Here is a 15,440-nt window from a genome sequence, read left to right as displayed (position 1 = left end):
TAAAAACAATTGAGGTGATCAATAGAAAGCTTGACTGTCTGTAACTCTGTCCCCCACCAATGGGCCCCAGGAGAGCACAGGAGGCTCGAACCAAGTCACTAGAAGTTGGCAGGTTTTCTCATGTTTCTAGAAAGTATGTAATTTTTCTTAATGCTCCCTGGACTTAATATCTGATAGTGCATCTAATAAAGCCTATGAGTAGTATTTTATGAAGCTACAGTTCCCTCCCAAGCTCACCAGGGATCATTTTTCTCTTTGAAAAACAGCTCATCATTAGGAATCAAAGATGTTTGATATACAAAATAATTTTCCAAATTAGGGTTTGTCAAATGTAGGTTTTCAAATCTCTCCACTTTCCCCCCCCCTTCTCTCTCTCGCATTCCCCTTTAGTTTGATTATATCTTGCAACCAGAGGCAAAATAAAATTGTTCCACCCTTTCCCCTCCTTCCATCCCTCCCTCCACCTTTCCTTATCTTACCCCCTGTTCCCAACAGAGGCTGAGCCACGTGGCCCCCCACCAGAGCGGTACCCCTAGGGCAGCCACGTCATCCTCAGCACATCCAGCAAGGACTCATTAAATCGCAGCTACCTTTGCAGCACCCACCGGACACCCAGGGCTTCTGTCAGGGCAAGAAGGCCGGTGGGGAGCTGAGGGAGAGGGGGCCGGGGATGGCTCTCCCTCCTCCAAGTGCCAGCAAACAGTTAACGGTTTAATACTTTACAAAAAAGTCAAGACAGACTTGTGATTCTTGATGTTAATGAAGGTGTCACACATTGTCTAGAGAAAGTTGTGCCTGGCAATCTTCCTTTTTTCGGATGCCTACACCACTGACATTTCATCTCGCATTCAAAGAGCACTACCTTAATGAAATGCATAATTAACATATTCTAATTGTGCTGAGCGCTGTGATGATTTTGACAGAACTCACTTTCCATGTCTAATTTGATGCTAATTTAATCTGTTCCTCTCCCGCTGACATGACCTTTCTTGATTGAGTTTCACTGAGGAAATTTTTTGATGGATTGATTTATCAGCATTGCGGAGACAACAAAGGCTCAGGGTGCACGACAGAAAACGGAGCGGGAATGGCCCTCCAACGCCTGCATGCTCTGAACTTTCTGGCTGCAATGTCCTCTTTCCAGAGACTGCTTGTCTGATCTACTGATGGAATTCAAGAAATGTGACATCTGTGTGTAGGTTTGATCTCTGCGATAAATACTGTAAATATCTTATTGTGCTTGTGAATCTCTTGGAAGGAAAACTTCTCCCTTTGCTGCTGCTGTTCTGTAGGAAGTCGGGCCACCGAGTAGCAGAGCAGTGCCAGCAAGGGCAGCTCTCGCTACGCTTCTGCCCTTTGGCAAGCACCCGGGGTTTTTGGACCCGTTTTAATTAACCTGGTCATTACATCAGCAAAATGAAAAGTGCAGTGAAATGGGGTTGTAAGATATATCACAAAATGTAATGTACTTATTAGGTTGCTTCATCAAACTTTCTCTATTACTTGCTTATAGATGTGTGTGTTTAATATCCAATATGTGCATTTTATAACATACACACAAACTATCAGTATAGATATATATAAATAATTTATGGATTGTGCATATATGACTATGCCCTCATTCAAGCATTGTAGGAAAGGTTTAATAGTCCTCCTAATCGTGTAAAATACATTAACTACATCTCACAATGCAGAACAGGAGGGCGTGCCTGTGGGAACACGCAGGTGTGCAATAAATCTCATAGGGAAATATTGAATTTTTCAATTGCTCCACAAGACTTCTGTATCGGGTGACCTGTGTCTGTTGTTCGATGTGACAGCTTCTTCCTACTCTCATAATATACCTGGCTTATTATACAGGGTTCTGTATCAGAAAAAAAAATCCTTCCTGACGCTCACAGGGATCTCGTAGGGCCTGAAGTGTGGATTTGAGTTATCTTTGCATGTTACGATAAAGCTGTTGCTGGTCAGAAACTTAGAGTTCCTTGAACTGCAGTAGCATGTGCGTTTTTGCTGCTTTGGGAAAAGCAGAGATAGCATCTCGCTTTAGAGATCATAATAATATTTAATTGGCAACATTGTTGAAATGAATATTATAAACACCAGTCCCATACAGTCTTGATTTTTTTTTTTGTTTTAGTATTTCATCTTGCTGCAGATTTCTTTTAAGGAGTTAAGACATGTATGTTCTTTTTCTTTAGGAGTTGGTGGAATAGTTTAGATTTCAAAAGGACTTTTTGATAAAAGTCCCATGTCATTTTTTATCAGTATTTAAGCTACATTGAGCAAACAATAGATGCTTAAGGAGAAAGGGAAAACAAGTCCAGAAAGCAGAGAGCTGGCGATTCTCACAGCCAGGGCTATGACCCGTGTATATACTGTACTGGCATGTCAACACGTGGCCTGACGGGTTTTTGTTTAGTCCGTGATCTGAGAAATGGGTTCAAGAAGGGCTCATGTTCAATGGGATCTGCAGAAAGGCGCAAAGGCGGACTTGAAAAGTACTGTAGCAGCAGGCACGGGCCGGTGGTTAAAACACACAGCTCTAGCTCCAAATGGTTCCCTCTGGCCATGGGCTGGACCCAGCCAGGACCCCGGCACTCTGCAGCCCCACGGCCGTGCTTCCCACACACGCTGAATGCGAGCGTAGAAGAATGAGCGACCCTCGTCCCGCTTCTGACAGACGAATGGAAGGCTGAGCCCTATCCTGTTCAAACGCTAACTGGATTTATTGATGCTAAGGAATCACATCCCTCTACACTGGGCCTGAATTCGGTTCTCAAGGGGTTTATTTATTTATCTGTTGAAAAGGAAACTGATTTTGCAATAAAGTTTTTCCTGTCTTGATTTCAGTTCTTTGCTGGAGGAAGGGCCAACACCGATTAACTCGCAGATCGGCACTTGTGTGTAGATTCTGGCTAAGTCTGCTGGGCAGCTGCATACCAAAATGTGTAAACCACATTATAGCTGTGAAACTGTGAGTCATTCAGTGTTATTTACCATTGATACTGGCAGGCAGCCTGATCTGTTACTGTAATTATGTCTCTGTCTCTACCAGTGAGATCAAAAGTACAGAAATTCCAAGTAATAGGACTACAACTATATTAGCAGGGTGAAACTCTGAACATCTGGATCAGAGAAAAAGATATTGAGTGCACAGTGTTGCAAAAGATCAAAGAGGCAACTAAATCTAATAAAACAGTAATAATTGGTAAGCTCACTTCCAACATATGGAACATCAGAATTTGGTATTAAAATGTTATTTCTCAAGAACTTTAAGAAATTGGAGCAGATAGTTTGAGGACATACAAGACTTGTGTGTGTTCTGCTCTAGGCTCAGTATTTCTGAAAAGAAATCAGATGCCTTCATCTGTATCTAGGAGACTCATTTAAGAACAATTGAAAAAAAAATGAAAAAGAAAAAAAAAGCTCACATCATCCCAAAGAAATCTTACTTGGATATTTTCATTTCTGGTCACCTGGGTGCTTCTGGTTATTTTTCTGATGATACCACTTGGAAAGGAAGGGAGTGGAATTGAGCTTGCAGCCATGCCTGTTCATCAAATGCTCTTTTTCATTAGAACAGTTCACTTCAATAAAATCCTGGGCACTTTTGATAAGACAGTATTCAAAGAACAAAGCTGTTAGGAAATGACTTGCTCATAAGTTCCAGCAATAATTTTTGGCCTTAGAATATTACTTGGTGTTTTTCATTGTCAGTCCAAAATGAAAACATAGCATTTCAATTGTAACCCATTAGAAATATAGCAAGGCTCACTCTTCTGTGTGGTTGATCTACAAATTGCACCAGAATACTTCTGTGAACTTCTGATCTGCCAGTACTCATGCGGGGAAAAAAACCAACAACATTCCAAGAAAATGCCCATTTATTTAAATGACTGAATATTCAAGGAGAAGGTTTTTCCTTATCAAGGTTTCTACAGAAGGAAAGTGAAAATTAGTAAAATGCATTTCATATAAATAGAACTTGACTACTGTATGAAGGAAACTTTTTAGCACTGAATGCTTTGCAGATGGATGCCTCTTCATGCAAAATGACTGAGGACAGAAATGTTTGGAACATGAAAAGGAAAAATTTAAGGTATCAATATAGATAGATACAGTGAATCGTTCTGTTGTAACCACATCCATGTTTTGGTATCTCCATTGTTCAGATTTGTTTCTGATGGAACTATAAAAGTTATGATATATCTGTGGGAAATTTATTTAGTATGTAGGCCTCGCACATATGGTTTGTGAGAGAACAAGTTTGGAAAGACATACTGGTAGCTAGATAAAATGTTGGTTAAAATAGAAAAAGAAACGTGGCATCTTTTTCAAAGGACCACGGTGCTATTTGCATTAATACCTAGTATTGTCTATTTTTTGATCAGCTCTCTGACATCTTAGGAATTATAGTTATGAGTCATATAACTTCAATTCTTGTTCTAAGAGAACATCATAGAAAATATTTCTACGGTAGCCTTAAGGGATATATGGTAAAGCATAGTTTGTGGCTTCATTACAGGAGAGTAGCTTCCCATCAGGTGGTGCGGTTATCAAATATTAAAGAATTTTCTATTCTTTCTTCCAAAATTGGAAAAGCATCTGGGAAGACCATTTTGGCCTTGAATCTGTTCAGGTCTGCCCTTTGTTTTGTAATATTTTGAAGGATTGATTCACAGCTCTTTATTCATGTCAAAAAAAAAGACACTAGTAAGATAGGATTGTGTGAGCTGCGTATTTGGGCTTAAATTAAGAATTCAACCCCCCCATCTATAAAAATGAGCTGTATATGTACATTCCCTGTAGCCCCTGAACTTCAAAAGCAAAGGGAGCAGCTGTCTGTATCTGCGATTGTTATCATTACACCGAAGAATTACCACTTTCGAAAAAACCACAACCATATATGCGTATATATATATGATATAATATGTTTTAAATTCCGCTCCCAGGTATGGATCAACAGTAAGACAAACAAACAAACAAAAACTTACAGCACCGAAATATCTGAAGCAAGTCTTTTTTTTCTGAGGAAATATTGAGGTGCTGAACAACATTTGATCACTTGCAACCCTTTCAACTGACGTTCTATTATTCACATGTCTCTTTCATTATGCAACAGATGGTGAGTCCTGTCGCTGATTTTTTTCTTCAGATTCACAAAACTTCAATGGATTGTAATATGACCCTAAAAATGAGTAGAAAAAGAAAATGCTTGTTAAGGTTTATCTTTGATAATAATCCATTGACAGAGAATAGCAGCTGACCTCCTATAAAGCAAAAAAAAAAAGGACACATTTGCCTTATTTTATGAAGAGCATTTGTCTAAAACGTTTGACTGAGCTGCAGAATGTGGCCTTCAGCTGAAATGAAAGATTGTCCTTCTGTTACTACACAAAGCCATATTTGCTGCTGCAAAGTGCAAAAGGATAGGCTGACAAATTGATAGTATGTCAGGATTGTAACAAACTTGTGTTCGTCTTCGCAAACATCTGCATATTTGTGAAGATTCAGAATGAGAAATATTTCATTTAGAGGCTTCATTTGGCAAATGGAAGATAGTCATCATGCTGAGGTCTAGACATTGTTAGAAATGTCTTTAAATACAATCCCTCTTTCTGCTTTCTGGTCACTTATTAATAGACAGTTCACAGCGCTAAAAGACTGGGAGGGAGTCTTAGAGCAATTAAAAGCTATGCTCCATATGCTTTTGATGTTTTTTTATCTCAGCCCAGACTAACTAGATCCTGAATTATAATGCCATGAGTTATTAGATCAGTTAGTTTGCCATAGTAAGTAAAATAATAATGTTTATATGCTACGCCTCCGACTTTTTAAAGTCATTTTAGATTTTAAAGACATTTTCAAAAATAGGATTTGGTCTGGCAAACATTTGCATATCTGATTAACTTCAAGCACACAAACATTCATTCTACAGATGGGCAAGCAGGTCTTCGGCTAGTCACGTCGTGAGATGTGCTGCTGAAACGTGACTAGTTTTGGGGTGAAAAACACCATGAGATTGTTTTAGGGCCAGATGGGAGTCATCCGTGCCTTCTGACCTCTAGGAAGCTAATCTAGGTCCTGGAATTAGAGTCTAGGCTCTCTCTGGAATTAGGAGAGCAAGGTACAAATCTTCAGTGGGATACGCAGAGCACTTCAGTTAAGTACCAGCTTTTCTCCTTTATATCTAAAGGAAACTTGAACTGCTCAACTAAGCGTATCTGGAGTAATTTTAGTGCTTAGATTCAGTTTAGATTACAGACTATCTGTAAATAATTTCTTCTTTTGCACCTCATCTTCTATAATGATAAGAGTTGTCGGAGGAGTTCAATAACCGATCAAGTTTAGGTTCGTGTCTTGTGAAAAAGATGCATTTGCATACTCAGATTGAGCTGTTTGTTTGACTTTTAAATCAAATTCCTGGATGGATCAAGCGAAGCCAAGATATGAATGTGATTTTTTTTAAACTTGGTTTAAGGCATAAGCTAATTGATATCACAAGATCATACATCTGTAATAAAGAAAAGTTGAGAGACCAAATACTCTGCTGCTATAAACCAGCATAAAGCTTCTCCACTTTACCCAGCTAAGAATGTCATTCAATACACATATATTTGGCAGGACTGGCTCTTTAGGCACTTCTATAAGGTGGTCTTTCACATTTTTGCAAAAAGTCTTTCAGGCTCTGCCTCTTTGAGTTAGGGAAGCACGAAGGAATCAACATGAGTCTAACTAAACAAAAAAATCAGCCCCAGTGCCTGCTTCTTGCCAAGAACAGTGCCCCAGAACTAGAGCACTGCTGTGTTTACTGGCCCTTTCATAACACTGTCAGTATCGAAGAGTTGGTAAATAGAGAACTCATCCAGGAGGCTGTCAAATTCTTCTGCACTGCTGCACACCCCAAGATGATATGCTAACTCCTCTACCATTTTGCCAGTAAGCCTGAGTTTAGAGGCTGGGTCAAGAACGAATGACACTTTTCCAGTAGGCTGTCCTTCAGGGGAAGTGATTTCATCTTCTTATTTTTTCTCAGTACTGACATGAAAAGGGAGCTATTTGATGCTTTGAATAGAGAACAGCTATGTACTTAATAAGTACCCCTAGGTTTCTTCATATCATCACCTCCAACCCATTGCTAGTTCTCAATCACACTTTAATATTTCTGCTTCATACATCTTAAGCAGTTTGCAAACATTCCTGAACCAAGCCAATGCTATTGGTATTACAGTAGCCTTCTAGAAAGCTTGCTAAACAAAACAGTCCTTGCCCTAACGAGCTTGGAGTCCAAACAGCAAGGCAGACAGAGAGTGGGCAGCAATACAAGAGGCTGAGTGATTTGCCAGGGGCATGCTGGAAATCAGTCGTGGGATGAAGAACAGACCCTGAATCTCTGTTGTCATAGGCAGACACTTGCTCCCCAGACCACAGGGCTTCCTTAGCAACTGGTGCTCCGTGTTTTGAAGACTGCTGTGGGACTGCAACTACAATTTCATTTCAAAGAATAGGTACAGAAGAGGCATGTTTAAATTTTATCCTGTGACTATTGGCAAATTAGATCCAAACGACAAGTCAGGTTTTGTACTCTCAGTGTCTGGGTCGGTGCTTGTATAAAATAAATGGAGAATTTTTGTCGTATTACAAGAAAAACCTTTCATATCTTTTAATATAGGAATACTAGAATTCTGGTAGGTATTGTGCTGTGTTCAGGCAGTTACTTGATCAGTTGACAGTTTTGGGGTGTGATGCCTCATGATTGACACTGTCAAGCTGCTGGGGAGTTCAACAGATTTTGAAATGAATTGTGTGGCAAAAAAAGTGCATAAAGCACTGTTTCAGTTTCCTGCTCCAAGTTTGCTCACTGCTTCTCTTATCCTGCTTGTCAGGAAAAGTAGTGATGTACAGCATGAGTGACTGTGAATCATTTCCACCCATTCTTTAAACAAAAAAAAAAGGAAAGGAAAAAAAGAGGGACATGTATTGCAGCAGCCCAGGTGAATTTGACATTCCTGCAGATGTGCAATAACATAATCTGCTTCTTTTCCCGAGTTCCTCTACTACGGTAGGCTTTGTTGGCATGATTAGCCTCCTTGGTAGCATCCTCCAGAGGGAATTCTACAGAGATGAAATACAAAAACTGCTTTAAAATGATAAGTCACAAATAGGATCTGCCACGAGGCATTATAAACAAAACTAGACACAAGAGACTCATAAAAAAATTAAAGTATAAAGTACCAGAGAAAAACCCAGTTCTTCCTGACTACAATCTCATTTGCACACCTGATTTGTTTGCACAGCTTCCAGGATAGAACAAGCACAAAGGCAATAAAAAAAGCAGTCAAATGACCAACACAATGGCCATTGATTCAGGCATCAATTTAGCACAATTTTCATACCCACTAACATGAAGGTTATATGCAGCTCTGTTTAGCAACATTTGTAATTGTTCTACATGTGTGTGTTACTGAAAATCTGGTCTTAACAGCCCTTGTAGAAAAAGGAAGGCACTGGGAGGAGAGAGAATAATTGAGAAAAGCATTTTCTGAAGTTTTAAGGATTGCAATTCTCTAACTAATACTGTCAGCTGGATAAAAGTAATCAATATATTGAAAATGTTACCAATAACCCTAAGATATGAGTGATTTAGTTCTCCTGACACATTTATTTTGCAACACTGTAAACAAACTTCTGACCTACAAATGTAAAATGATATTTCAGCATATGTGGATTCTTCAGATTTTTTATCATATTCTTAAGTTTTCTTTTGGATCTTGAAAGTTTTTTAATTTTTTTTTATCTTGTTCATCTTTCTGGCCTTCCATAAAGCAAACAAATCTGTTATTATTTCTTTATAACAGTAAATTTTGCATAAGGAGTCCTTTCTTTCCCATTTCCTCTCCTATATCTCCATCTTCTGAAAACTCCATTGCCTTGAGGACAACTCTATCCAAGTTAATACATATATTAGCCTGGAAAACCAGAAAATTTTAATATTCCTAACTATTTTTAGGAGTAAATCTTTCAGTTAAATTCTTCATTGTTTTCATTGCTCAAAAAACTTACAATTCCTCTCTCCTCTCCTTTTCAACTACAAAATATTTGAAGGTGTGCTCCCCAGGTTTTAACATCATCTGACTTACCACTTATCTCTCTATTCAAGAGGTGTCATTCATTGTATCTCCCAAATTATAGATATTCTGCAGCCCCAGTCTGTACACTTCTACTCTGATGGAAATCATTTACAACTGAGTGGTGTTTATACCAAAGGAATGAATCCTGCTGCTTTTCATTTTCATGCCTGCCATTGCCATTTCCTTGTTCCTTGAAAAAAATAACAAATGGGGTGATTGGAAGTGCAAAGCCTGTCCACGCAATGCCAGCCACGAATAGCTCGCGTGACTGCAATAAAGCTGGTTGAGATGTGGTGGTCTAGTTTCTGATATTAGAGGACAAAGTTGGCCCATGGATAGTTCTGACTGGTCATGATTGATTTCACAGTAATGAAAAGCAGGTGAATTGCCAGTAGAAGAGCATCAATGAGCTGGGTGACACAAGTGAGTGGTAATCCTGAAGGTCTAGCAGACATTAGAGACTGCAGCTTCATATTCCGACAGTTCAGATGGGAGTGTCATGATAGGAGTTAAAGATTATAAGCTTAAGCATGAGGTTCTTATTCCATTTTAAATTCCAATTCTGGATGCAAACCTTGGCTAGTCAAATGAGCGTCTCATCTGCTGTTCAGCCTTGAAGCTTGAATCCCTTTTCTGACTGTACCTGTGCTAAAGGCAAAAGCTAGTCTGTACCGAGTGATTAACGTCAGGACTTGCCAGGAAACAATAGTCCCACACTGTGGAAAAACTGCAAGAGTTTACAAATCCATAATTTGTTTCTCATCAGTAGGAGAAACCATTAAAAAACTCATAGTGGGGGACACAAAGAGCAAGAAAGACTACAAAAGCTAAAATGGCCGTGTAGTTAAATTTGTGAGGATCACACTCAACATTATCCAGTCCTCTGGTTTAGGCAGAGTGACATCTGAATCTTGGTCTGTTATATGTTTAATATGCACTCTAAACACTCAGCTCATTGGTGGTCTCTGGACTGTGCTTTTTTTTGACCTGAAAACTGCTAATTGCAATAAATGTGTCATCAAGATGCCATAGACGTATTCCCAACAAAAATTTTTTCTTCTAGAGAAACACAGCAATCTTGGACAGTACTGTATGTCAGAAACTAAGTTCCTGACGTTGAAATTCAGAGAAAGACTTGTTATGTTGGTAACAAATACTTAAGGGAAGAGTTGTCAATAGCATAGTCTTGATAAGATATCATAAGATATCTTGAGCCTGCTGCGCAAGAACTGCTGCATAACTATAAATTTAAAAATATTATTTGTTATACTTCATGGAATTGTACATTGAACATATCAGGCTAGTTCAGGGGCTTATTGTAAAATTTAGGCTTATATAAGTAAATTTGAGACCTTGGTCTCTGAGTGCTCCACAGCACTTGCTATATATTTCTGCTGACATTACAGTCTTCTTTTGTGTGTGTGGAAATTCCAGTCTTAGACCCAAGGGATGGCACTGATAGTCTCTGTGTGACATGTAAGAATTGCATCATGGTTTCATTACACCACTAAGATTGGATTCTGACCTCGATGTTGCTATTGGACCACACATCAAACTCCATCTTCTAGTCAGTTGAGTATGTTCGGATGTGGTGAACATGTGGTGGCTACAGCTACTGACGGGAACTGCCAGGCGTTCAGCTGTGTCCAGACATCTGTATTTCCATCCATAATCACACCATCTGATTTTTTTTCTATTTTTTTGCTGTGTGAGGTTGCCATATCACACACAAGTATATTCAGTAAAGCAACTTTCTTCTTATCAGTTAGATATGACCAAGTTTGTCCTTTGGAATGATTCTGTAAAGACTGAAGCATTGATTGTCATCTTGCATGAAGCAGAAGCAAGACAAAAATTCTCTCTCCTGCTTCCTTAAGGGAAAAGCATTTATTTCTCCATCTGCAGAGAAATCGGTTCATGTAAGACATGTCAATTAGGAGTGGACAGCATCATGGAATATTATTCCTGAGATAACCCCAAAAGTAGCAAAATTAATTAGGCCTGTGGTATCAAACTAGTACTAAAACAACTGCAATTATAATCTAAAAATTCTTATGCAACGTATCAGTAAAAGGAGGAGGACAGAAGAACATATCGGTGTACCAACTGTGGGTTTATTTGGGGATACCCTGGGCATTTCTTTCCCAAGAACTGATCTAAGGATTGCTAAAGTTGTGTATGATTAAATTTACCGCATTGGTTTCTACTTTTCTTTCCCTCCCCCCAAACACACTTATGTTATCATTATGCAAATCATTGTGCTAAGACAGTATATTGAGATGCATGTTACCAGTCTGTGAAATAGCAGGAAAGTGGGACGGAATATTCTACAGAAACCTTTGGTCTGTTCGTTACTCGTAGTGTTGGGCTGAGAAATGCACTCAGGAGATCACAGCAACTGCACAGTTCCAAACCTACATCCTACTGTGGTTCCCTAAAGTGACCTTTGGAGACTGAAATTAAGAATATAATTTCAGAGCTAAATATAAATGACTTTTTCTTCCTGTGATTCAACTCTTGGATCCTCCTGAGATGCTCTGCAAGGGGAAGGAAGTGCTTCCACTAAAGTTCCAGAGAGAAAAGCAGCTCAGTGTGCACGTTATTAGGTATTTGCTGTAGAAATAGTGGGTTTAGTGGGTCCAACCCAGTACTTTGTTCTCAATAGCAAAGAATTAAATAGAGGGAGGAACTCCAGCGTACGAGGAGTGTATCTCAGATGTTGCATAGGCCTGGGCAATGTTTCCCCCATACCTGCCTCCACTTCAGACTTGTTCTTGTCATTTGGCCACTGTAAATTGATAGCAGTCATGCAATTTTTATTAATGCAGAATCGAAGTCCTCATTCCAGTGATTTCTGGGATTTTTGTTCCATGCCATATTGTGGAAGATTGCAATCTGGTTACAGAAAAAAAGGAGCATTCCACTTTATTACTTAGCATTGAGAAAAACAAGTCTAATTGGCTTCTGCTGTGCTTTAATAACTAAACAACAACAAAGGCATTTAGTCATTCACACAATTTCCTGTTTTTAAAGGATTTTAAATGCGATTCGGTGATTAACATTAAAAAGTAGCTACTGTGCAGACATAAGAACTACTTCATTTTTTAATTATATTTTAACAGGTATAGATTCAGTGTTCTTGACATTTATAAGAGGTCCTTCATTTCCAGAAAAGTAATATAATGAAATATCCAGTCCCACAGCTTGATCATCTTCATATGCATTCCCAGAGTTGCTGTGGCAGACCAAGCATATATTCGTATTGCCCATAATATTACAGTAGCTCAGTGTATGGAGTGGTAATCATCAAAATGGAATCATAGGAAAAATGTTTCTACTTTCCTACACATTAAAAAAAAAAAAGATGTTTTAATTAATCTTTTTTTCTGTTGTCTTTGGTGTTTTATTTTTACTGGAAAGCTACTGTGAACTCTAGAGTTCTTTCTTCAATGAAAGTTCCCTTTGTTTTGCAAAATTTTTGGGGTTGGTTAACTGATATTTTCTGAACCCAAAAGACATGCTAACAACATTCTCTTGTGCTGGTTTGGGGGTGTGTGACGGATGTTTATGGAAAACCTCCACGCTGCTGTCTGGAGGCTGAGCTGGGCGAGGAGGCTGCAGTTACCGTGTTTCAATTCCTTCTTTCAAGGACTGATCAGACCTGTAAAGTTCAGGTCATCTCCAACCTCCCCACACTTCAAAGACAACTATGACATGGGTTTGGTCTGTCTCCTATTGACTGTGTTTTGAAAACACAGAGCCATTAAATGAAGGGAAAACTTGCACAACCCCAGGGAGCTCAGAGTCTGTGTTGGGCATAGAGGAGGCGAAGGGGCCATGGGCAGCCCACGGGCAGGAGCTGCCACTGGAAACCAAGAAGGACCTGGTGGGCAGAGACCAAGAGGCTTCAGAGGAGAGTGAGGAATAAACCCTTGAGGTATATGGATCTGACCTACCTGTCAGTGGACTCCAGACATGTTTCTTGCTGCCTGCTCTCTCTCCGTGTCACTGTAGTGTGACCTTAGCGGTGACCATTTGACACAGAGTGAGTAATCTGCCATTTAGGTGTTGCTTCTGTTAAGAAAAGCCCCCCTATACAATGTGTGATAGGGGGTGCTACATGTAAGCGTGTCCTCAGAGACTCAGCCACAGAGGAATGTGCATCAGCAGCTGGTGAAAGAAAACAGGTTTATTTTGCAAGTGTCATGCAAGCATGACTTGCGTGGGTTTTTTTGTTCCCATGTTCCATAAGTTTCACTTCAAGATTTTGGTGTGACTGATGCTAAAATGCAAAGTAAAACCCATTTGAAAACGCTGAGTATCATCTTCTGTTCCTTGAACTTGGACATCGGGTTGGGGGAGGAAGAAAACCCTACCCTTCTGTCATACTTTGTCAGTTGTTTGATTTGGTTTGTCTGGCGTGATATGCGTTTCCAGAACACACTACCACGAGGCTGCAGACTGCCGTAATGCCCACAATAATGTAGAAATGCATTAAGCAGAAGTCCTGATTTTGTAGGATTGCTGTTGTTTTTCATCCTTCTCCGCGACTGACCCCTGCAGATCTGGGCCTCAAAGAGGTATTTCACGACAGAAGGAGCTCACAAACGGTGTAAGATGTGTGCCGTGGAAAGGTTGGCATCATATTTCTTGTGTGTGAAAAGGACAGCAAAATTCACCAAAATGGACTGTAATAACTGATTCCGTAGAGCTTAAAACTCCCTCAAGGCTGAAACATCTCGGGCCTTTCTGAAAAGAGGCATATATTTCGAAGAGAAGTGAGGGAAGGAAATAAAAGGAAAAAAAAAAAGCCTAATCTTCTGCTGATGTGGCCTTGGCAATCGACTGAACTGACAAGGCTGTGTATTTGTAAAACAAGCTGTGCTAAGTATTTTTTTGGCCTCATGTTTAGAAACACACGCTGGGGGGGGATGGGGGGGGGGGAAGAAAGAATAAATATGGAAATCAAATGTAAAAACTTCTTGCACTCGCAACTGGCTTCCCGGAGGGAATTCCTGCCTCTGTTCTCTTCTCTTCCTCCACTCAGCAAAACGACTGCCAGTCATTAAGCGGAGCTGTACGGCACACTCTGTACAGTAATTGAACACCAATGGGCCCACCCTCATTTGCATCCCCCATTTCTTGATTGGCAGCTGTACATGAAATGCCATATCAGTTGAAAGTATGTTGTGAGCTGGCACTAATGATCCAGTGGCTCCGGGGAAACCTGCCATATTGTAATTCGGCTATCAGGCATGAAAGAAATAATTCTAAGTGCCAGCAATGTGAAGCCGAATAAATGTTTCAGTGCTGCAGGTTGCCAAGGGTGACACTTCTGATTTAGTATAAACGAATGCCCCGTTGCCTTTGGGGTTGGGGGAGTTCGCATTGTATCTGAGATGTGTGTATAAAACATTAGTATTAGAAAATGGCTTCGGCACGGGATGGGAAACAGAGGCCTGGTCCCAGGCGGCACGGGAATGTTTACAACTAATGACTGGATGAAAGGATTTTTCTACCTACTGTAATGACAGGCAAAATAGGATTTGCTTTCCCTGAGATGGAGAATAATGGCTATGTTAACTCTGCCTTTCCTTTTTCTCTCTCTCCCTAAATGAAATGCTCTTTTGTAAAGAAAATCACATCTATTTTCTTCGGTGTAGTGGAGGGAGGTGGTGGATTTAACTCCTTGGGAGCGTTGGGGTTTTGGAGGGAGGGAGGTAGTGAGGGGGTTAACAGGTGGACTCTTCAACCAACCCCTCATCACCCATCACAGGCTTCATGCCAGGAAAAGATTTTTCAGTCGCCTTTATACTGAAGTTTAATGTTAAAAATCAGCGAGAGATGAAAGAAAAGACTTCCGATGCCTTAAAAATATAATGCAGTTTTCGCTTTAATATTTCAGCTCCCGCACATTACTATGTCACTAAAGGTGAGAATGGAGGGACAGGTGTCTGCAGACACTTGAAAATGGGAAGATAATGCATATGGAGAAGCTGGTGCTCTCCTGTTGTGTCTCTACCCAGCTGCAGTAATTGTAAATGTAGCTAATTAATTGCATCTGCACATGGGATGATGATGGTTCTGCAGTAACTGCAGACGCAGCTACAAAGACCTGCCAGTAATTTTTTTATCTTTTTAAGAACAAAATTTTCTGTTGTTTTGGAAGAAAATGCACAAAGTTGTGTGGATGGCTCGAACCTTTCTTTCCACATCAATTCAGAGATAAGGTAAATTCTTAATTTTGTTATCCACACTCTATCTGCCTTTCAAACTGGCAGTATCTTCATAATTTGGATCACTTCT

General features: G+C 39.8%; 1 protein-coding gene and 1 long non-coding RNA gene across 4 annotated transcripts in view; one reads left to right on the top strand and one right to left on the bottom strand.

The window, feature by feature from the left end:
• Positions 1 to 15,440, top strand: part of TSHZ2 (teashirt zinc finger homeobox 2) — a 228,119-nt gene that overhangs the window by 174,848 nt on the left and 37,831 nt on the right. The gene's annotated exons all lie outside the window — the stretch shown is intronic.
• LOC128853801 (uncharacterized) lies at positions 4,037 to 13,262 on the bottom strand. The gene is made up of 3 exons (XR_008452572.1): positions 13,091 to 13,262; positions 11,886 to 12,029; positions 4,037 to 5,191 (listed from the first exon to the last, which is right to left on the bottom strand). It is a non-coding gene; the product is annotated as an uncharacterized LOC128853801 (long non-coding RNA).

The sequence above is a fragment of the Cuculus canorus genome, chromosome 16 (genome assembly GCF_017976375.1).
Source record: "Cuculus canorus isolate bCucCan1 chromosome 16, bCucCan1.pri, whole genome shotgun sequence".
Taxonomy (NCBI): domain Eukaryota; kingdom Metazoa; phylum Chordata; class Aves; order Cuculiformes; family Cuculidae; genus Cuculus; species Cuculus canorus.
This window is presented reverse-complemented; position numbering and strand designations above follow the sequence as displayed.